General features: G+C 33.8%; 1 protein-coding gene across 1 annotated transcript in view; it reads right to left on the bottom strand.

The window, feature by feature from the left end:
• The window catches only part of LOC123720847 (transcriptional-regulating factor 1), a 196,599-nt gene extending 175,446 nt beyond the window's left edge, over positions 1–21,153 (bottom strand). The window contains exon 1 of the mRNA XM_045677648.1: positions 20,551–21,153. The gene's annotated coding sequence lies outside the window, so the exon portion shown is untranslated. The remainder of the gene's footprint in view (positions 1–20,550) is intronic.
• Between the last annotated feature and the right edge of the window lie 3,100 nt (positions 21,154–24,253).

The raw sequence follows: 24,253 nt of genomic DNA, 5'->3' as shown, positions 1-24,253 counted from the left end.
GTATGATATTGTTTGTGGGGCACTGGTAATCCTGAATATCAAAGACAAGTATTTCCTTTCTTAGAAGACATATCCGTTCTGTAGTTCCAGAGAATAGTTTCTTCAAGCCAAAAAGTTAAATGCAGATTGAAATATCTATGCTAGATTATAATGTTTTTATTTTTAGGCACAAAGGCTTAACTTACTTGCCTGTTTGTCCAATTGGAGTAGTTTGATAAATAATAAAGGCTGCTGTATAAATCAGTAGGTACTAAGAAAACTAAATTTAACATATATACGTAAAAATAAATAAACAGAACAAAAAGAGATCAGAATTAGATCTTTATTCGTTCAATACATTTTTTGCAATGATGCAAACGATAAGTCAAAGACAACTGAATTGTTTATGGCAAATAAATTCAAGTTTGGTTATAATTTATCACTTTGGATGATACAGCGCAGTATCTTAGTAGTGACATAAATCATTTGCCCAGTGCACAACCAGAACCCAGTGTTCACTAAAAACAAGGTAACAACAATAATCCATTAAATTCTTGATACTTCCGACATAATGCATTCCATTGTTTTGAGACTATATATATTTATCAAAGAAATATACAGGTTGTAAATATAGAAATGTCTTTAAACTCTTTCACAGATAGGATTTTTTTAATAAAAGTATGAGTAACATGTCTAAAAATAACAAGAACACTATAATAGAAAAACTAAAACACAGCAATTATATACGCAAAAGACAAAACAATTAAAACAACGATTTCAATGCGATTGAAAGCCGTAGCACGATAAATAATACACGAAATATAATTACGTCAATAAGCACTTGTTTTTATCAGATCAAATTATTTATTTATATAAACCCTTATAAACTTAAATATTTAAAGAAGATCTAAATGTACATTTACAACTAGTTTCCAGATCTAGGGCGTAGAGCGGAAGAGATACCGTTTTAAAAATGTCAAAATACGAAAACGAAAAAAACTAGTTATTTATTTTTTGTTTATAATCTTACAGTTAACATAAATTATATATTACAAAAAACAATCATACTAAAAATATAGCCAAAGGTATTTACGAAAAGGTTCTTATATTTATATAAGGAGAAAAACAATTGAAATACATTAAACTCTGTATTAATTGTTTATAACTGCTCTTAAGTGTTAGTAGCTAAGTGAAGTTTACAATATTGTTATTAGTATATCTATGTATAGAGATTAAAATAAAATAAAATAACTAATTTATATTATTATATATAATTCTTTTTCCGAGGTAACTGTCAGCTGCCTGTGATGTCGACTAACCTTTTTGATATTTCCTTCAAAAGCCTTATAGCGTTAGGACCCCACGGACCAAGGGTCTCGACACCGAATGGGACAAAATCATATTCGGAGCCTAGATATGCCCCAGTATTAACGACAATGTAAATTGAGGGAAATTATACGTCTAAAGGTCGGTCTGATTAGACGGGAGTATTGTGGACCTGACATTTTCGGCCTCCCTTCTTCAAAGAATTGTATACATTTTTGTGTTATTACTTAACATATATAAAAGCTATTACCTATAAAGAAACGAAGATTCAATTTTCTAACTCATTAAATATTCAAACGCTGTTAACTAGAGTTGAAATGCTTCTTAATTATTTTAACAAAATAATGGCTTTAAGTTAAAATCAATAAAAAGAGTGTGAATTTTCCTTTATTTCAAATTTAGAATTATATTATCTCTCGATGTTTTCTTTCACCGTACGATCGAGTGTTAAATGCGCACATAGACAGTAAGTAAATGCAAATGCCCAATGCCCACTGAAGTATTTCCGAACCAATTCGACTCAGGGTCCTTCAAGAAAAGAGCGTACAAATTCTTAAAAGGCCGGCAACGCACTCGCGAGCCCTCTGGCATTGAGAGTGTCCATGGGCGGCGGTATCACTTAACATCAGGTGAGCCTCCTGACCGTTTGCCCCCTATTTTATAAAAAAAAAGAAACTAATTCTTGAAAGGCCGGCATCGCACTCGCGAGCCTTATGGCAATGTGAGTCCATAGACGGCGGTATCGCTTAACATAACATGAGCCTCCTGCCCATTTGCCTCCTATTACATGAAAAAAAGTATGTGGCCTACACAGTAAGCTGTTTTAGCTAACTTCTATATATTTACGCATGTTTTCATCATCAGAATATATATAGGTCATCGGCCTTGATCCTCTACGATGAAAAGATAATTTTATCTCTACCATCAAAAATAGATTTATATTTATTCTTAATATTCTTATTCACTGAATTCGTTTAATGAAAACTGACATCCGTCGTAATATTTTCTTTGAAAAATACAACGAAATTGTGAAAGACAGATCAGAGGCGCGAGGGCTTGAGCAATCGCTGTTTTACGGGCGAAACAAGCGCTCATTTTAATATTTCCAACTTTCCCCAACCATAGAGTCATTAGGGGACCGAGAAAGCACGAGGAAAGTGGGACAGGATGAAGGATCTCCCCTTAAAGCCTCTCCAGTCTTTTGTTATATTTTTGTGCCCGCCCCGAGCTCTTTGCTTCGTAATGTGTATTTACAGAATTTGCTCGGACGTAATTTTTATGAAAAGATCACAGATTCATTTGACGTTGAATGGAAGAAGCCTAAATTCTGTGAGTACCATTTAATCCCTAATTAATAATACAAGTTAATAGGTTTAAAATTTTATCAAATCTAATCCGGACTAATTGAATTTTTGTTATTTATTGAAAAACTAAATATGATATATATTTATCTAAATAATAGTAATGTATTGATATTTTTGAAAGCATTCAAATAGATAAAAAAAAAATGTCCCTGAAATACGTGTCTATATAGACTGCCGCTCATAATGCAACAAAGATTCAGATGAATTGATAACATGCTCAATTTTTTAATACTTAAGAATTTCGGTAATACGCAGCGAGGGCTATTAAAAACCGAGTTATGCCATCTAAATCGTTTTAATATACCAGTTTTATTCAAATACAGATGGTATTAATAGTATATATATACTGACTGGATAGACTATGTCAAAAAAATCACGTTTAGTTACATTTAATTATTTGTCTCTAATCTCTTAATTTAGGTCTCAACGTCTGTAATATGTCAACGTCAATAATAAATCAATGTATGAATGGCGCCAATCGGGAGATATGTATAGACTATAGAAATGTGCGTACCCTAACAAGGATACTCTATAGTTGTCGTTGATAAATATTATCTATATCTTCATAGATAAATATTATCACTGTTTTAAGATATTATACTTTTTTTCTATATTCTGTATATAGAATAAGTATATATGCCATTACAAAATCATTTTCGTAATTCAAATATTACGGTACTATAATATATAAAATATATTTAACTACAGATATAAATCACTACTAAGAAAAACCACTAACGTTCCTTTTAAAGTTGTACAGTGCGGATAGAAAAGTAGGGTTGGTGAAAAATTAGCATAGCGGTACGCACCGGGACCTCGACAATAAATCAGCTCGTGTCAAACCGAGTCGAACTCGCCAAAAATAAATTACCAGTGAGTCTGCTTTATTTTACAGGAATTTTTGTGCATGGTAAGACCATGAATGAAAAAAGCATTACTATAAAAATAAGTACTTTAATTTCGTATTCAGTACAAATTTATCTTTAAATTTCCTGATTTGACTTTGTTTACATTTATAGCTTCAATAGGCTTTAGGTTTGTTAACGAGTGTCTTAATTTTTAAGAATTAAGAAAGTATATGTAAGGAAACCCAAAATCTTGTCGATGTACTGGCCCGATAATTAACCAAAGCAAACTTTACTATGTAAATACTTTCTTAAATATATACCGAAAGAGATAACGGGACTTTACAGCAATATTAATAAATATGAGTATATAATAAAAGTTTTAACCGCAGTAAAACTATGTTACCCACTCGTCGCTTAATTTGATATAATTTTAAAATATAACGATATAATATTGATCCAACCAATGTGTATTTGACGACAGGGTTATTTTGTCAAAGTCATCTGTCAAATTTGTCATAGATCTTAGTAAAAAGTCACTCTGCAGCATTATATAGAGACTCGAGAAGTATTTACAGCGCGCTCGCATAAACTGAAATTTCCTTTCATTTAAACGTTCAAACTTCAAATGATGTGCTTTTATTAAGAGACTACGTAAATTGAGAAATATACCTTTGTATCTATTTATTTGTATAAAACGCAGTGTTGGACTTGGCCTGCGCCTGTACTTCCAATATCAAATCTACAACTTCCAGAAAATTCTGATACTCGTATTGAAATAACTTTATAGAATTGTGTCGTTGACATAAATATTGAAGTCCCCTAATTTGGTGAGAAATTACAACCCACAATCACACACCAATATTTATAGTACATTTCACTAGGGTTTTTATGGCAATTCTTTGTTAATAACATTTGGTTTTATATTTTTTATAAAAGCGTAATATAAAAACTACTATGCGTAGCGATCGATTGTGCTTGGTTAACATCATCTGTAGTCCATAACGCGTTGACACGCGACATGATTTTACGAGTCGATAGACCAATCACAATTGCGTATTTCGTATTACATTCTCACTCTCTTGGACAATGTTCCATTACAACAATTGGTATCAGTTTTACAAACTGTATTACATATTTTCCACTTCATCGCGGTTAAGTGTAATTACAAGTTTATATAATTATTTTACATAACATAATTTTATAATAATACATAGCTTCAATCCGATAAAAAAGTTTTTTCTTTCAATGTGTTAAAATCTATGTTAACAAAAGACAATACTATGTATTTAACTCGTAATAGAGTCAGTTATAGTGAGATAGAACATGAAATCGTACCACAATAATGAAAATGTAGATTAGTAGACACGCCGCACTGCGTCAACCAAGTTCTTTAGTATATTATTTCCTGAGCTTTAACTTTGTTTAATTAAACACTTTCATACAACAATGTTGTGGGTATTAAATGGCGTATCTTGAACTTTTTCAAATTACTTTCATAAATTAGTTATAAGAAACTTTGCTGAATTAGTCCCAACTGGCGCGCCGTAGTGACTTGAAGAAGTGCGTTCGTACTCCGTCTGTTCAGGAAACCAGCAATATGCTATTTGACAGTATGAAAAATAAAGCGTGAGAGTAATCTGTATAAAATGTTTTAGAGTAAAATAACTTGTAAATAATCCAATAAATATCTAAACAAAACACGTCATTCACATTACACAAAACAGACTCATAGTAGTCTAATCGATGCATGCTTGTAAATTATATACTATCGCCTGTCGAATCCCAATACTGTCTTGGAATTAGATTTCGTCAGAGAGATTAGATTTGATTTGATTAGATTTTGAATTAAATATATGTGTATTTGTGTAATTTAAGAATACTATACGTCAAGTGGCCTACTGCGACGCCATTTGGCTCAGAGAGTTCGGGTTTAGGTTCTTGAAATTATGAATGTTTAATTTGAATTAAACAAAACATTTATACAATAAAATTAAATTATTAATTTGTTTAGGTTCTATAGTCAGTAATAAATAATCTGAAATGGTTTTTTAATCTTGTCAAATGGCCCATTATGAGATTAACTTATGGCGTGTGTCAGATCCTACCACCTACTTATATTTAAAGAAAAATCAGCGAGGAAACAAATACAGCCAATATCAAGGGTTGACGCGCAACTGCTGTTATAAAAACACAGTTTAATCCCGTGTTTTTTTAAACATATACCCAACGGTATGTGCGTTTCCGTGCTCTTGGCAGAAAAATGTCAACTACTACATTTATTGGCACGCATTAAATGCACGAACATTCTGTGCACAACGAATTGATGAGAAAAATCTGAAATTCGAAAAGTTTTCGCATCGCGCCTCGGGCGCCGCTAACATCAAGCACGTTATTTGTTTCATACTCATTCAGCTTTTTATTCCGTATACAGAGACTATTTGACTTTTAATTTTCACGAATAATGTGCAGTCACAATAAAAAAAATCAAAATTATACATTTCATGTACACAACAGAATGCTTCATAATGTTCAACCTGTCCTGAATGAGTATGTTTTCGTATAAAACAAAATGAAAAGGTAGTAGTAAATAATTCATTATTTGTACGCCTATTACTTTCTCGGGGGTGTCAATCAAATTACACACAATGTTAGATTATTATCTATAATTACACATATTTAATCCCAATTAGTTAAGGGCTGATTCGATGAAACAGGGAAACAGGAATTTAGCTTCTGATTGGATCTATAGTACATTTATACCAGAGAACCTAAAAACTTTCGAAACTTCTAATGTGTTCGTGTAGTTCTGTGATTTAATAATACGACTTCCGACATAATAGGAACATGGTACTTTACGATTTTGTTTATTAATACGCCTTTGATTGAATAAAGAAGCTTTAAGCTCTGAGGTTCTTAGATTGATTCTCAGAAAAACTAAACTAACTGTTCTTGGTTAGAAGACACTGAAGTTCATCCACAAAAACATTTGCTATATTTGCATAAAAATCACATATCTTTAAATAAATTATTACTAACGAGTATCTAATATATAGAAAATTTCTTCACAAGGAGGTCCTCTCACTATGTACTGTGTAGCTACTGATGGTTTAATTAAATACGAATCGTTTATAACTAGATCATTTACAAAATGTTGTCATCATTACTGTGTGTACTATCAATCAGCAAATACGATTTTTGGTTTTCCTTATGTACGGAATGTCCCCAATAACGTTACTATTAAAGAGGCATTTATCCTGGCTGATAAAGTAATTCACTTCTTTATTGATAGTTTTGCTAATCAACGGACGGAAAGGAACTTTTGTTCAAATATACTATTCGAAACAACAAACATGACTTTGGTGTTGTAATAGTTTGAAGTTTTAGAAAAAAATTGATTCATGACGGAGAATGTTAAGCTAGGAAATGAGGCAGGTAAATTGTCCGCTAGTCTCCTTCAAGAATATTTTAAGAGTAATCAGTGTTTCGTGCCTACTAACATTACCGAACTAAACCTAACACCAAGTATTTACTCCTAATACGGGGTTCTGATGTTAAGTGACCGCCGCGTTTCTCGCCTTTTAAGAATTGTTACGCTCTTTTCTTGAAGTGCTTCAAAGTTGATTTGGTTCGGAAATACTTCAGTGGGCAGCTGTGGAACGACGGACGTCGGATGATACGGCTGGTATTTCGTATTCTGCCTCGACGTACTGTTATACGACGTCCCGGATTTAGAGTTTTAAAAAAAAGGATTATCTTTACACATAGGATTTATTTAGAAATATAGATTTAGAAAGACAACTGCTCGGTTTGAATCGTAAAGTGGGACTAACTTTAGCTGAAAGATAATGCTCATGGCAGTTGAATAGGAGAATGCCAGCTTGCTAAAATAGAAGTTGACATAGGGTGGTCTCTAAGGTTTTAAATATATAACAACCCCCTCGTTATGAGGAAACTTACGGTTTATTTGTAAGTTTCCTTAATATTTAACAAACTCGCAAGCGGGCTACTGAAGGATTACTCTGGTTTTCCAGATTATTATCTTGCTCAACCGGGATATTATTGGAAACGTGGAGTTTTCTCGAACATTTGCCTTTCTTATAAAAATATACAAAAACAAAACTAAAAACTAGGATTACAGAGAAAATACTTAAAATAGGAAAGCTAACATGACTATTAAAATTATTAGGATTTTTGATCTCATTTAGATCCTTCATTGACATGTCTGAAATAGCTTTAATTGATTTTAAATTATCAAGGTTAATAATCTTGATTTTTGGAATAGAAACGTTATTACTTAATTTGTTTACACTTTTACAACAATCATCGTCAATAATATCAAAATTCGAGGATACAGCGGGGACATATGTTTTAGGATACACTTTAGTCACCAACTTAAGGTTTTTATGAAAACCTACACAATCTATTGGTAAATTTAGTACACCTGTACCGGATATAACTAACTCAGATACATTTTGATTACATTCAATAGACAATTTAGTGGACTTTGATTGTACAAATATCCATTTGTTATTATTTAGCTTATGCCAAATATCTAAATCACCAAACATGACTTTAACAGGACAATTTTCTGGAAGGGTAGTTAAGGCTTTAGTAATTATTTCGATTTCACATGAAGGGTTATTAAGTACTGCGTAGACATCGGTTATTTCACAAAGGTAAGTATAGATAAGTATGCTTTTACAATCATTTAAATCTTTGAGATAGATATAAGATAGTTTATCTGTGCTTAAGGCTAAAAATTGTTCCGAAGGGAGGATCATAGCGAAAGAATTTAAATTACCCTCCGTATGTGGAATAGGCAATGGCACAGTTTTATAGATATTAAAATGTTCTAAGGTTACAAGTGGAATCTTTACAATAAACATTAATTTTTTGTTAAAATAGTAACAAGTTAAATCGGATATATTAATTAGAATATGAATATTGCTTATTTCTATGTTTACAGGAAAGTCTTTATACTTAGGGAGTAACTTAAAATTATTTACAATATCATTGTACATTTGGTTTGGGGTTAGAACTGAAGGATGCAAGGTGTTACTTTTAATGAGTAAAATGGAATTAAGTAAGTCTTCCACCTTAAATGATAAAGTCAGTAAATTTGATTGCAAAATATTTAAAATGTTATAGAAATTATTCCTAAAATTAACCTCATTAAAAGCATTTGTTATATTGGATACCGTAGACGCTAATTCTTTGACGACACCATTCAATTTTGCTTGATTAAGGTTCATTTCATGTAAGGATTGATTTATATTGGTAATGGCAGATTGGGAAGCAATTACGGTTTTCTTCAATGTTCCTGAAATCTTTTTATCATTTTCATAAAGGGTTTTAATAGCGTCTTCATAGGTCTTCGCATCATCTTCGGTCAAGGTACCGAATATGTGTTTAAATACAGTGCCTATTCCGGAAAACCATGCGGATCTTTTCGAAACGTAATTATCGGATACTAGATGTGAAACGGCATTAAAGTCACGTTGGAGATCTTTAAGGATTGCTTCTAAAGGTTGCAATAAGTTATGACATTGCGAAACACCAATTAATTCGCTTCTCTGACAATAAGACTGAACGTTATTGAACACTTTATTTATGTCCATTATATGATTTTTTATGGGAATGATCTCTACGGGAATTACAATATGAAATTGGTCGTTTATTATCTTTAGTGTGCCAACAGGGTCGAAGAAGATCCCAGGACCTTTCACTATATTTTTGACATACTGATTTTCAGTTTCAGCTAGGGTGACATTGCAGAGAATTGCGATGACCCTGGAAAATATGTGAGCGTGTTATAATACTATAGAAAGGATTAAAATAATGTTACTTATAAAAAGTAAAATACAACAATAAAATTTTATAAAAACTTATCTTATAAAACTGGCATTTTAAATACCTATACAAAGTATATGTATATAATAAAAATAAAAACATTTATAAAATGAAATTTAAATTAGATCTCGTGAGCTGGTTTTACTTCATCAAAATGATGTTTAACATGACGTCGATTTATTAAAAGGTGTAAAGTATTATTATCGTAGACTTTAACGATTTTATAGGGACCTTTCCAAATTGGCGAAAGGGCCTTGCGCAGTCTGACGTGATTTTTTAAATAAACATAGTCACCTACTTTATACTGTATAGACCGCGTGTGTTTATCATAGTAGGTTTTTGATCTTTCTTTGGAAGTTTTGATATTTTCCAAAGCCTTTTCTCGAGAAATTTTTAATCGGTGATGGAGCATTTTAATATACTCTGGATATGTAACGTCAGGGCGTGATTCAAATATTGAGTCAGGGATATATGGCTTGTGGCCGAAAACAAGTTCGTATGGAGTGAATTTAGTCGTTGTGTGGACACTACTATTATAGGTTAACATGGCGGTATATACGAACTTATGCCAGTTTGTCTGATTTTCATTTACGTAAGATTTTAAATATTCCTTTAAAGTTGAATGGCTTCTTTCTAAAGCGCCTTGCGTTTGAGGGTGGTAAGGTGATGACCAAATTTGTTTAATCTTTAAAAATTCGCATGTGCGTTTAAATAATTCGGCAGTGAAATTAGTTCCTTGGTCTGTTAATATGGTTTTAGGGATACCAAATAGGGAAATAAAGTGAACTAAACCTTCGCAGGTTTCTTCTGCTGTAGCGTTTGATATTGGGTATGAAATGGAAAACTTGGTTAAATCATCCTGAAGAGTAAGTATGAATTTAAGTTTTTGAAATCCAGCTTCAGGCAAAGGGCCAACTATGTCGAGACTAATTCTTTCAAATGGGCGTGTAGCGGTAGTCGTGATTTGCATGGGTGATTGGTTGATCTTCCTCAGTGCTTTGTTTGATTGACATAATTTACAGTTTTGTATATAATTTTCTATATCTGTACGCATATTCTTCCAGTAATATCGTTCTTTGATTCTATTATACATCCTATTTGAGCCCAGATGTCCTGCAATCGGGATATCATGGTTTTCTTTAAGGATTTTAGTGATCTCGGAAGGAACAGGATATAGGATGGTATTATGGTGTATATTTACTGTTATGTTACTATTATTAAATAAGTATATAAGCATGCCATATATTTTAACAAAGGAATGTTGTTCGAAGAGACTTTTAAAGTCAGATATGGCTATTTCTCCAATGTTCGCGGAAAGCAAGATATCGTCTCGGGCTGTTTTGAGAGTTTTGAATATATCTGGATATGTACAGTCGTCGAAATAGTAGACTTTGGTAAATAAAAGATAGTATATCTTGTTTTTATTTTCGATTTTTTGAAACGAATGTAGTTCTCTTTCTGAATTTAGGATATTGGCAGAGTCGGGTAGTGTGGACAGAATGTCTTGGAGATATGGATTTGATTCATCGAAGTCGATTGATACTGGGATTAAGATGGCTTTAGAATTACTCTTAAGGAGACTTTCATTGTGTTCCTTTATATGAGTATTGAAGTTTTCATTTTTGTTTGAGAAAGTTTTCAGGAAGTCGTTGTAGGCAGTGTTAGAATTTGAAATGCCTTGAAGAGGTGAAAAGCGTGAAGGGTTTTGTGAAGGTGAGTTGGTCTCATTCTCAGGGCTAGTAGTAGGAATCAACATTTCATCGTTTTCTAAAAGATCGATATTGGGTAGGCTGTCACTATCAGCATTGGATGTCGAAGGGAGTTGGATACCTAGATCATCTATTGTAAGAGGACTAAAGGGAAGTGGATCATTATCACTTGAAGACGGTATTACTCGTTGAGAATCAGTCTGATCTTTGATAATTGGATTGACGGGAAATCGAGACAGAGCGTCGGCGTTACTATTGATTTTTCCCTTCTTATATTCAATGTTGTAGTCGAACTCTTCGAGTTTTAAACGCCACCTTACAAGCTTGGATCCAGGATCCTTACAATTAAATAACCATTTGAGTGGTTTATGGTCTGTGAAAATTGTAAATTTGTTACCATACAGGTATGGTCTAAAGGTTTTAGTTCCCCATATGATAGCCAAGCATTCCTTTTCGGTAACACTGTAGTTACTTTCGGCTTTAGATAGTGTTCTAGACGCAAAAGCGATGGGGCGGTCTTTTCCTATAGGCCCTTGTGACAAGATAGCGGAGATTGCATAGTTAGATGCGTCGCATGTGAGATTGAATGGTTGGTTAAAATCAGGGTAAGCAAGTATAGGTGCGGAGATCAAGCTATTTTTAAGAGTTTCAAAGGCTAACTGTTGTTCATGTTGCCACATGAACGGAACATCCTTCTTTAAGAGGTTTGTAAGGGGTTTAGCAATTTTAGACAGGTTAGGTATAAAACGACGATAGTAGGACACTAACCCCATGAAGGATTTAATGTCTTTAGGACATTTGGGTTGGGGAAAATCTTGGACTGCTCTGGTTTTTTCGGGATTCGGCTTGACACCTTCGTCAGTTATTATGTGACCGAGATAAGAAACTTCTTTGCGCAGAAATTCGCATTTATCTGGCTGAAGTTTGAGATTAAACTGTCGGAGTCTGTCAAAGACATTTGAGAGGTTTTTCATATGTTTTTGGAGATCAAATGAGTAGATTACGATATCATCTAAATAGACAAAGCATTGCAGCCCTTGCAGGCCTGATAGAGCGGAATTCATCAACCTCTGAAACGTGGAAGGGGCATTTTTGAGCCCAAACGGCATCCGCGCAAATTCGAAGTGTCCTTGTGGGATGGAAAAAGCAGTTTTGGGAGCGTCAGCTTCAGACATTTTAATTTGATGAAAGCCGGAAGCTAAGTCGAGTGTACTAAAATATTTACATTTACCCAATTGGTCTAAAATTTCTGAAATATTAGGAATAGGGTAAGAATCTCCAATAGTGATATCATTTAATCGGCGATAGTCGATAACAATGCGCCATTTACGCTGACCAGAAGCATCGAGCTTTTTTGGAACTATCCAGATCGGAGATGACCATGGAGAAGTTGACGGTTTGATAATTCCTTCATTAAGCATTTTATTAATCTGATTGTTTACCTCTTGTTTATGCACTTCAGGAAATCGATATGATTTTGTATTAATGGGTACAGAGGAAGAAGTTGGTATCTGGTGCTCGAGAGCATTAGTACAAGTCAGAGAATCTTCAGGGAGGTGGAATATATCCGAAAATTCAGCGCAAAGATTAAATAATGATTCTCGTTCTTCGTTATTAAGGTGAGTGACTCTTAAAAGGTCTAAGACCTGCTCAGTTCTGTTAACGGCATTGTTGGGGATTGTATGAGATATATTGAATATTTGGTGATTTTCTTTATTTTCCAAGGGCGTAAGTTTTAATTTTAAGTTTGAGTTTAACGTAATTGGAGATTCAGAGATATTTACAACAGAAATGTTTATTCTAGAATTAGGTTTCACCTTGACAATGCAGTTAGCAATTAGAATTGAGTCGACGGGATTTTGATCTACCATCAAGCCTTCACCTATTTCTGGATTAACTACCGAGCATTCTATGATGGTTTCAGTTCGGGGAGCAATAGTATATATTGGTTCATTAAATTTTAAAACAAGTTCAACTTGACTAATCGTAAGCGATTCATTCTTAAAATCAATGTTTGAGTAGTTGTCTGATAGGAAATCGTTTCCAATTATACCATCGTAAGGAAAATTTATGTTATCAATAATGTGGAATCGATACTTCAGAGAGTTGAATTCGATAGGTATACGTCCAAATGACCTCATTGGTTTATCTGCAGTTCCAATTCCTGAAAATGTTATAGTGTGTTCGTCTATTTCAGGCATGTTTTGAATAGATGATTTCTTTATAAGGCTAATAGATGCACCACTATCAACAAGGAGCTTAAGTAGTTTGGTAGATACAGAGGTTTGAACTTCCACAAAGGGTAAGTATTTTTCGGATGGATTTGAAGTAACGTTATGTATTTTGTTATATATATTGTTTTTTATCTCAGGCGTGGTGTTTGGGGTATCGACCATGGATCTTGTAAGAGGAGATATGGCAGGCATATATTTTAGAGTGCCAGATACTATAGATGCATATGTCCTTTGTTGGGAATTTATTGCACCATTGTTAGAATTAGGGTTATGTGGTACAGAGGATTTTGAAATTGATTTATTAACGTTGCTACCACTATGAGTTTGACTACCCTGCTGTGTGACCTTGGATTTAGAAATAGGAGCATGGTCTTCGTTTTGGGGCTGGTTACCCTGCTGTGTGACCTTGGATTTAGAAATGAGAATATGGTCTTCGTTTTGGGGCTGGTTACCCTGCTGTGTGACCTTGGATTTAGAAATGAGAATATGGTCTTCGTTTTGGGGCTGGTTACCCTGTTGTGTGACCTTAGATTTAGAAATATTAATATGGTCTTTATTTTGGGGCTGGTTACCCTGTTGTGTGACCTTGGAATTGTAATAGGATATAGAATTTGCGGTGTCATTTGGATATAGCAATAGAGGACGTTGAAATTTCGGACTCGGGAGACACCGTCGGGAGTCCTTTATTCGTTTAAAGGATTATCTGTCTCATCGACTCCATAATCTTCATAAGAAGCTATTGCATGAATCGGTTGGTTCCGATTTTGAAAGGAAGTAGTAGGGTTTGTGCGGTTGTAGCTTGAATTTTGATTGTTTCCAAATTTCCTATTATTGTATTCTCGTTTGCGACAACCTTCAATAGTATGACCTGGAGCTTTGCAATATCGGCACACTATAGGATTAGAGGGCCTAAACGCGGCAGATGTTGTATTATTACTAGTGCCATATTGTAAAGCTGATCTATTTGGTGGATATGATGAGTGAGATGGGCGAAATCGCGCCTGATTCTGAGTATTTGGAGTTTGGGCGTAATTAGTGTTTCGTCGTGTCAAAGCATTGATAATCTTTTCTTCCGAAGTAGCGAAATTAATGGCGTCGTTCAAAGATTCAGGGTCACGGCATCGAACTACAGTAGACAATCTTGGATTTAGGCCGACTACAAACGTGTGTAACGCTAAGTCTTTCATAGCTGCGACGCGGCCTGCCAGTTCGTCCTTTTTCTTAGTAGGGATAGTTATATTAATTTCGGATAATAATTTTGATAAGCAAGACTCTATTCGTAATGCAAACTGGTTGACCGTTTCGTTGCCTAATTGACGACATTCTTGTAAATCAGAAAGCAGCGCAGCATAGTGCTTTTTATCACCAAATTGAGATTTTAAGAACTCTTCAAGCTGGTGCCAATTCTCAAATTCTTTTACACAACAAGCCGTTTCTGCGCGTCCTTCTAATTGACTTACAATATATTTTAGTAAAATGTCCTGTTGGTTTTGAGTAGCAAGTTCTACCGCATTTCTACAATTATTTAAAAATGCACTTAATTTTTCGCGGTTACCATCGAATTTATTTATGAATTTAATTAGTATATTTAAATCAACGTCTGTGGCTGACCTATTCTTAGACTCGCGTACAATAACATCTTCCTTAGGCATTGTCACGTAGGATATGGCTTAGACAAAACAATACTGATAACGACGCGACGACGGCTAGCGTTACTGAGAACTGATTAGGCGATGCACTGATTTCTTATTGGTATTGTAACCAATTATGAGATTGTAATTTTATAAAACAACCTTTCTATTTTTAGCACTTTAAACTTCACTAATTGTTTTCACACAACACACTGAAATACGAATATATAGGATTTTTGAAGACTTACAGGGATGCTGCAGTTTTACTGATGAACATCTTTGATGTATAGGGCGGAGACGGCGAATGTTTCTTTGCAAAACAATTTCAGAATTCACAGCGAATAGGAAAATCTAGTTATTCACAGAAATATTCACTTTTGTAATCACTCGTTAGTCGCAACTGCCAAACTGAGGCGTACCGAGGATTTTTTAAAAAATCCCTTGAGCTGCCACCAATGTTATACGACGTCCCGGATTTAGAGTTTTAAAAAAAAGGATTATCTTTACACATAGGATTTATTTAGAAATATAGATTTAGAAAGACAACTGCTCGGTTTGAATCGTAAAGTGGGACTAACTTTAGCTGAAAGATAATGCTCATGGCAGTTGAATAGGAGAATGCCAGCTTGCTAAAATAGAAGTTGACATAGGGTGGTCTCTAAGGTTTTAAATATATAACAGTACGATGGTGAAACTCAGCTGCATTTCAGATCAGATTAGTCGTCGACGATTCGAAGCGCTCTACGTTGTATACTCAAGTAGTACTCAAAGAGCTGGTGCTGGGGAGCGCTCGCCCAGAGGTGAAACCAGTACTCCATGTGGGGTCGTATTTGTATTTGTATATGTGAATGGGGTCGTAGTGAAGTACCGTCTTGCCATGTACGTCAAACTAAAGACGAATCCTTGCGTTTTGCGATTGGACAAACAGAATGACGCATCATAACGCTTACGTTTTACGACGCCTCGTCTTTCGTTTTACACTCTAATCCTTACGAATAATGTTTACGTCATACCTCTCATGTTTTTGAAATCGTCATTATTGACGTAAAACACAAACATTAAATCTATTGCGTAGCTAGTTCCTATAGATTTATAATTAGCGTAGACATTGTAGGACAAAGTTTCGCTAAGGTAACAATCTTTAACTTCTGTAAAATACTCTTTCGCAAGCTTTCCGAGTTCTAGCTAGTTTGGCGTAGAAATAAGTAAGAAAAACTAACATATTTTAAATGAAACTGACAGTTTATTTATAACGATTAAATGAACATTTATAAAAAATGACATGACTGTCTATCTATTTACGGCATTTAACCAGATTTCTGTATCGGACTTCTCTTCTATCTTTTATTTCTATAAAGAAATGTAGTGATCAGCCTGCCTCTTTACCTTACATAAGATTTCCATAACACATTATAATTTGATATGTTTTCTGCTTATTTTACAGACTATCATTGATCTTTAATATCTGTTTTTATACTCTTCACCATGCCCTATACCGTATGAGCAAGTCAATTGCGTACATAAAAAGTTTAAACGCACGAAAAATATTTGACGTCAAGCGCTGAGCATGACTTCCATATGTGAAATCGAATACGTAGTTTAGTCAAACGAGAGTCATAATTTGTGTTTATTCACGGCTAACATTAAATATGTTTATTACATTATTATGTATGTACATACAATTCGTTACATAGGCTAAATAAAACTAACACCAGGAGTTCAACGCTTTTTAATGTACTTTCTGCTCTTTATAAAACCAGCAGCCAGGCCTTCACGGAAAGATCGTACCATTCCCTGAAATGTCGGCAACACTCCTGCTATCCTCGGCGTTAGAGGTGTCTATGAGCGGCGGCTATCACGTTTTCCTTCTGACCCATAAAAAAACAAAAATACTTGAAAGAATAATAATTTGATAAATTGCAAGTGATCTGTGCAATTTCGATTGTATTCGACAATGATAGTTCTCATCTTAATTAGATTTAGCCATTATAACCCTGTAAACACATTATTAGTCAATGCGTACATTTCCTACGTAGACAATAGAAGGTCGTCTTATGTATCATGGCGATAGAATCCGGCTTGGCAGTAGCTATCTGCAGATTTGGCTCTTCGACAAGTTGTGTGGCTACCACCGAGACTAAAATATTCGAATGACAAATGTAAAATGTATTGTTTTTAGGACTCAATCCTAATTTATTAGTTTATAACCGGCTACTAATGTGGTATAATAAATATTAGTTATTCGAATTTCAGCACTAGACAACAACGCTTTGCGAGAGTCATTAACGGAAAGCATGTTGCAAAGTATGTTACTTAAGCCCATATTTATTGTAACTGTATTGATTCTATTTGTACTGTGGAAGTATATATGAAACGTATTAAACTAATAACGCAATTATGAATAAAAAGACAACCGTACATTACTTGCATTACCCACATGACTGCCTGGAATACATATTGGATTCGATTCTTTGAAAAACACAGACAGTTGATAAATTAACAAATCCCCAAACAGGAATCTATTTAAAAAATCGATTAATTAATAACATCTTAGCACAAAATGGCGGGTAATTTGCGTTGAAATTATTAACGCTCAGTTGGCTTTTGAAGAGCGAGCAATTTTATTGTCCGTCACTAACGCTCGTTTGCATTATTCCTTGGGAAAACTTCTACCAGAATGTACCTATATATACGAAGTCACGTAATCCTAAGTAAGAAGACACATTATGTTCACACGTCCACTTGATTGTTTTTCTTAGTAGTAAAGTGGCTTAATTATGTTGAGGTACTTTATTACTTAGTTCTCCTTCTCTCTGTTAAGCATCTGTCAGAATTTTTAATCTAAGTTTGAATCCGCTCATTTGGCGGGAAATGCGTATCTATTTGTGCTATTCGAGAATGACATTTGACTCATGTCATAAATTTTATTAGAATAACTTAAATAACATTTTTATTAAATTTTAATATACATTTATAAATTGGGTATTTGTGATTACAAATTTCTTTTTAGATTTCTGTTAATCATAGCCAATAGAGGTAACACATCACACATATGTATTTACATTTATGTGCCGACTGGAAAATGTGATAATTATTTTTATAATACACCTCGAAAATAAGTCATGGCTTTTTTTACAATAAGGCAGAACTAACGTCGATGTCGTCATCATCGAGAGAGAAATATTAATTTGTATAATTCTAACGTTCTGGGGTCTTAATCAAGATGCTTTAGCAGTAGTGTCCGTAGACAGTCGAAAAGTAATTTTTTCGACACAAACTGTCATTTTGCGGGAAGAAAACTGAATATTCATATTAAGGTGGTGTTTTTTTTGCCGCAAGACAAAAGGTTTTTATCTCCGAGTACGCAATGAAGTCTTACTTGCCTTTGAACAAAAAGGAATTACTAAAAAATATTGCATACTTTTTTCGTGATTGATTTAGAGATATCATTTTTATATTGATTGTATGTATATACTACATATACCTGTACTAACTCTCTTGAGCGTACAATTGTGAATAATGACGTAACTTTGACGTACAAAACTAATCATGTATAAAACAGCATTTTGTTATCATCAGGTAAATGAAACAACGTCAGTACCTACGTCTTACAGCGTTATATTCAGAATTATTTGTATTATTAGGTTACCACAAAACGCTTTAATGACCAGACGTCTTCAATTTACAAACAATTACGGAAAATTTATTTCGATAAAGGTGTTGAGTCATTTGTTTTTCAAACTAGATAGTTTTTACGCTGAAAAAGGAATCGTTACTCATAAGTTCGTCAAAGTATTAAAGAATTTAATAGGACTGATTAAGTATTTTTATAAGTCGATTTATACGAAATTAATGATCATTCAAAAGTTTTAACTATCATTAAGTGGTTATTATTATGGATTGGTGCGGCTTACCGCGACGCATATACATAGATAATTGCAACATGTTCACCGACTAATTAACATAGCTGAAACGCGAGAGAAGCCTTAATTGAGGCTTTATTTGTTATACGTTTTTATATAATTTATAAGGTGACAAAACTTTTGGTGTAAATAAATTATTGTAGAGCAAAATAAAGCCACATAACCAAAGACTATATAAGTGTTTAACTATAATGTCCTCTCTCAAAAAAAACTAAATTAGTCTTATTGTTGGTTTTTAAATAAATACTCCTGTTAAAAAGAGATCATTACTCTAGGTACGATTTCTTATGAATGAGTTAGCACATTTTTCTGTAGTCTATAGTAACAGAGGATACATATAAAAAATTGTATCTATGAAAAATATTGCTGTTTAAAAAATATGCTTTATTATATATGATACAATAATTATTATGTATTTTGTTGCTAAGTTATTGCAAAATTAAGTTAAACTAAGACAATGGGCTGAGTCCAGCAGTGAACGATGAAGACGATGTCCATAAATATTATTTTAGTGTGAGTTCGAACATAAGAGTCTTCAATACCGATAATAATAATAATTTATTAAATATATGTCCGGAATTATGGACCTCATTTTCTGTACAAACTATTGGCCTAAATACGTCAACTTTTGCTTTTTGAAGGGTTTTTTGAAACTTCTTTATCAGCGTTGGAAAATTTACCATCAGATTTTTCGGTTACGCGCCATCTTTTTCTTGTCCCTACCACGGTTGATTCGTAGAGATTCGAAGCCATTAATAACAAAAATATATAATAACGATAACAATGATACTAGTAATTCTCTTACAATTAATGAAATTCTGTAATAATCTTAGTATTATTTGTATTCATGTCTATGGTAATAAAAGCATTTTGTTAAACTTTATTTAACCAATTTCTGTAATTTTGCATATGGTAGATCATTTTTCGAAAAATAAGGACATATAAAAGTTTCACTTCTTACGTGTGTACACTAGTACACGCTTACATTTTTTCTTTGAACTTTAACTACTGTCGATCAAAATCCATAGAACTTTTAACTGGCAAGTAGAGATATAAGTCCAAAAAAATATTTTGAGAAAGTTGAAAACACGAAAATGACGTAGTGGATTCACAGTTCTTGACTCTCGATTTTGGGGAAAGCAAAGGATGTCTTGTCTGAGACAGGATAAGAAGGGCGAAATAAATTATGAGGCGCCAGCTCTACATATGGGCATATAGATGTTGTTATTTGTATTCGAATAGGAATCCTTCATAAATGACTTCAGCAGGACACTTGCGGCAACAGAAGACGTGTACGGAAAACTCAGGGACGTGTTGCCTGCCTTTTAAAATAAAATTCATTATATGTATTTGAATTTTATTTTTATTTGTTACATGTAATATAATAAACATTAAGTAATTTAAAATACGTCAATTTTTATTACTGACTAGAGTTTATAAAATGATTTATGATAACTTCAACATTTTTGAAATAAAATCGTCATGAGCTTTTTATATTTATCTTTAATGTACGTCAATATACAAATAGCCGTAGTAATGTGTAAGAAAAGCCTTTTTTCAGTCACATGCCGACAAAATGTGTTTAACAACATGTACCTAATGCTTTTCGTCACATTTGATGCGGAAAGAAAACATAATCACATTTTACAGACAAACATGCCATAAAAAGCTTATTAGAGAACTTACCTTATAATTTAAGACATAAAGCTCGGGTACGTGACAAACTGTCACATGTTTAGCAAAACCAAGTTTATTAAATCTTGAGTCACTTATTCACAACCGGAAGAATTCTAACAGAATTGTTCTTCAGACACAACCATTAAAATTTAAATAATACTAAACTTAGCGCCTGGTCAAAAGACATTAACAGCATGTTAAATACTACGAGAAAGTACAACCCAACATTTATTGATAAGTCTATGAAACTGTCCGATTTCTTTATCACAACCTTGACTGAGTCTAAATAAACATTCTACATTCTCACTACTAGTACTCACAACACTGAAGAGGTAAACAGTAAAAATCCAAAGCTTACATCATGCTGCATTAACAACACAATAGTCCAAAATATTAGGTTTATTTTATTGGCACAACAGTTTGTTTAAAACCGCACTACATCGTATCCAATGATTTGTGAATTTCGTATTAAGACTCGCTTCGCGCGCGGAGAGGTGAACGATGGCGCCGAATGTCAGGTAAAATCGGAACTGTCAGTGAAACTGTGCTTTCAGTTTTCGGATACGACGTGTGTTCCTCGTACTGTTTGTGCTGGGTTACTACAGGCACGCGTTCTACTGCAACCGCTGAAAAGCGAAACCTGTTGAAATAGGACAGCGGGCTGGGTGAAAGCGGGACGAATAGACGTTCTACGTTGCCGTTCAGTTTCAGGCGCTTATTTTGTTCGGAGCACGTGTGTGCGTGAAAAGCTGCGTAGCGACGATCGTGAATTGGTGTTAGTGAGTTGTGGAAAACTCTGTTAGGGCGCTTTCACAGAGTGTGTTTTGAAGCTTTGTCCATCAAACAATTTTTTTATTAACTTAGAATTGTTTGAACGATTTTTATTTATGAAAAATAATAAGTTGTAAAGTCAGTCAGACGTGAATGCTGCTCCAGTGAGCTTTTCGTCGCTACAGTTTACTTTGATATATTTTGCCTAAACGGTGAATTGAATTTAATTTTCAAAGCTTTTTTGTTCTTCTTGATATATAAAAGCTGGAAGCGCTGTTACTTATAGCTTCTTTAATCCAATGATAAAATGCAAATAAATGTAAACAGATGGACAATAGGGCAAGTGCATAAATCAATTAAGTGTCATCTGGTTCAATGTAAACATTAGGTCAGAGTTCGCACGGAGTAATCAAATAGCACGCACCTTGGTACAAAGCTGTAAGACGAGATACGACGCTAGAGAGGTGACAATACGCAACGTGGTGCGCACGCAGCGTTCGATACACCCCAACACCCCCTAAGCCCCTGAAACCTCCTCCCCGTGCCCCCCAACCCATCCCCTTACAAATCTATACAGTGGAAGACCGCCTCTGACAGCTAGCTCCAATGTAACGATGTACCCTTCATTATATTAGGAATCAATCGCCAAATGGGCTCGGACGCTCATAGGCTTATTTTTCAAGGACATTTTTAGTTTTTTTTATTGTTTATTTAAATCAATGTATTTTCTATGTTTAAAACTGTTAAAGTAAGGGTATACAGCTATGGATAATTAACTACACATATAAAACGTGGAACATAACCAATTCAATCAATCACAAACATTGTACATACTTTTAGAGGTTTATAAGCCCTTCGCATAAAATCTAGGAAATTATCACACAGGTTATTACATTTATTTAATTAAAAAAGGTAAAATAATATTCTTGTCTTTATTGTCGACCACTTTTTATTGTATGGCCGTGTTAATCGGTTTTAAAGACAATATAAACAATAATAAAAATATTAATTAATTATTACATAATAATTTTATAATTAAACGTATTCATTTACACGATTATAAGTATACACAGACATTTAAATTTCACTTAATAAATTGAAATCTAATGACAAACTAGTAGGACAATACATGCCTCAGTTAGAAGCTTTTTTATATAAAAAGTTCTGAGACAGAAGAATTAAGAAACGCTTGATCAACGAATAACAAAAGTTGTTTTTGGATTTGTTTGTTTTGTGAAAGGATGCCGATCGAAAATTCTAACTAGAAGTCACTAAAAGTTGTTTTTCGACCTTCAATAAAATATATAAGATGGTCTAAGTTACGAATAAAAATCAATAATTATTATGTGCATATTATTCTCTGTTTATAGGTACTTTAATTATATATAAATATTTTTTTTTATGTTACAGGAGCCAGACGGGCAGGAGGCTCACCTGATGTTAAGTGGTACCATCGCCCATGGACACTTCCACTGCCGGAAGGCTCGCAAGAGCGCTGCCGGCCTTTTAAGAATTGGTACGCTCATTTCTTAAAGGACCCTAAGACAAATTGTTTCAAATTGAGAACGGGATCGGTTTCGGTATTGGAAGTCACTGAACTCTAATAAGTGTTGGTCAAAAAAATTAACGTTTTGCTTTATGACTAATATGGAACTAACCTAGCAAGTATAAGTATATACCATATTTCTCAGAACATCTATGAATCACGTGTACTTTTATCATAAATTTGTCAAAATTTTAAAAACCAACAACGAGGTCGATTTCTATACAAATATTTTATGTTTAGTACTTTGTTCAACTCTGTGTTAAGATTCCGATTCATGACTTAGACATTACAGTCCTAGTTTGCGCTAAGGCTCGTTTTTGAACGTGCATGAGACTCATTTATTTTCGAATATAATCTTACTGCTATCCTGAATGTCCTAAACAGTTGAGCTCGGCCTCACAAAAAGCGTAGCTCAGCCGGAATATCTCACCTATACACTTGCTGTTATATATGGCAATGAGGCAGGGCATATGTAGCGGCATCTACCATCAGTGCGCTGATGTCAAACCCTGAATCGCTAACAAAGTTCTGACCGCTAAGCGCATATACAACTTTAGCCACTGAAGCCGACTGGCATATCAGTGAAAGAGCAACATCTTCCTTTCTCCATAAATACATCCTACATACGCACAACGTTATGTTTCTGTGAAATGCAATTAGATTGTGAATGGATTGTGACTGCTTCTATACTTAATCATTAAATGAGTTAGATCAAAAACGTCTAATATACTTATCATAATCTACCAACAATAATGAGATGTAATATGACACTTTAAATGCTTATAATTTTGTGTTCTCCTAAACGCTAATATATTATGGTAAAAGATTCCACGACTAATAATAATATTAATTGACAGTAGTCACGATGTCTCACCTATTGGCTTAATTATTGAAACCTCTTATACTCCTAATGATCGCCACTCATAGGCTATTTTTATTTAACGAGAGCTATTTGGACAAGTTCCCAATACGAAAATACTCACATTCGGTACACTTAAAAACGTGACAAGCAAACCGTCCGTACGTTTTGAATCAAAATATTTTAATGGTACCTAGTGAAGTTTATCTGTGTATCTATGCTTACGTTTGAATCCCTCTATACCCAAAGGTTCTTCTATGTGTTAAGTGTGTTATTGTCTATGTTATAAAAACTTACAAAAGTCTTGTTATTGGTTTCGTTGGCACTACAATAAAATAAATACAGTTCAAATATTTAATTTAATTAGAAAAGTTTATTCTTGAGTAAATAAATTAAAAAGTGTAGTGTAACCCTGTTTATCCTTAATTTAAACTCAATAAAAATAGCAAAACGGACCCGAAATATTTAAATTCGGGCGAAATCGCAGCCTTGCCTTATAGATTAATTTATCTACGTAGCCATCAGCAAACAGTATA

The sequence above is a fragment of the Pieris brassicae genome, chromosome 2 (genome assembly GCF_905147105.1).
Source record: "Pieris brassicae chromosome 2, ilPieBrab1.1, whole genome shotgun sequence".
Classification (NCBI taxonomy): Eukaryota; Metazoa; Arthropoda; class Insecta; order Lepidoptera; family Pieridae; genus Pieris; species Pieris brassicae.
The sequence above is the reverse complement of the archived record's forward strand: the minus strand, read 5'-3'. Positions and strand labels throughout refer to the sequence as shown.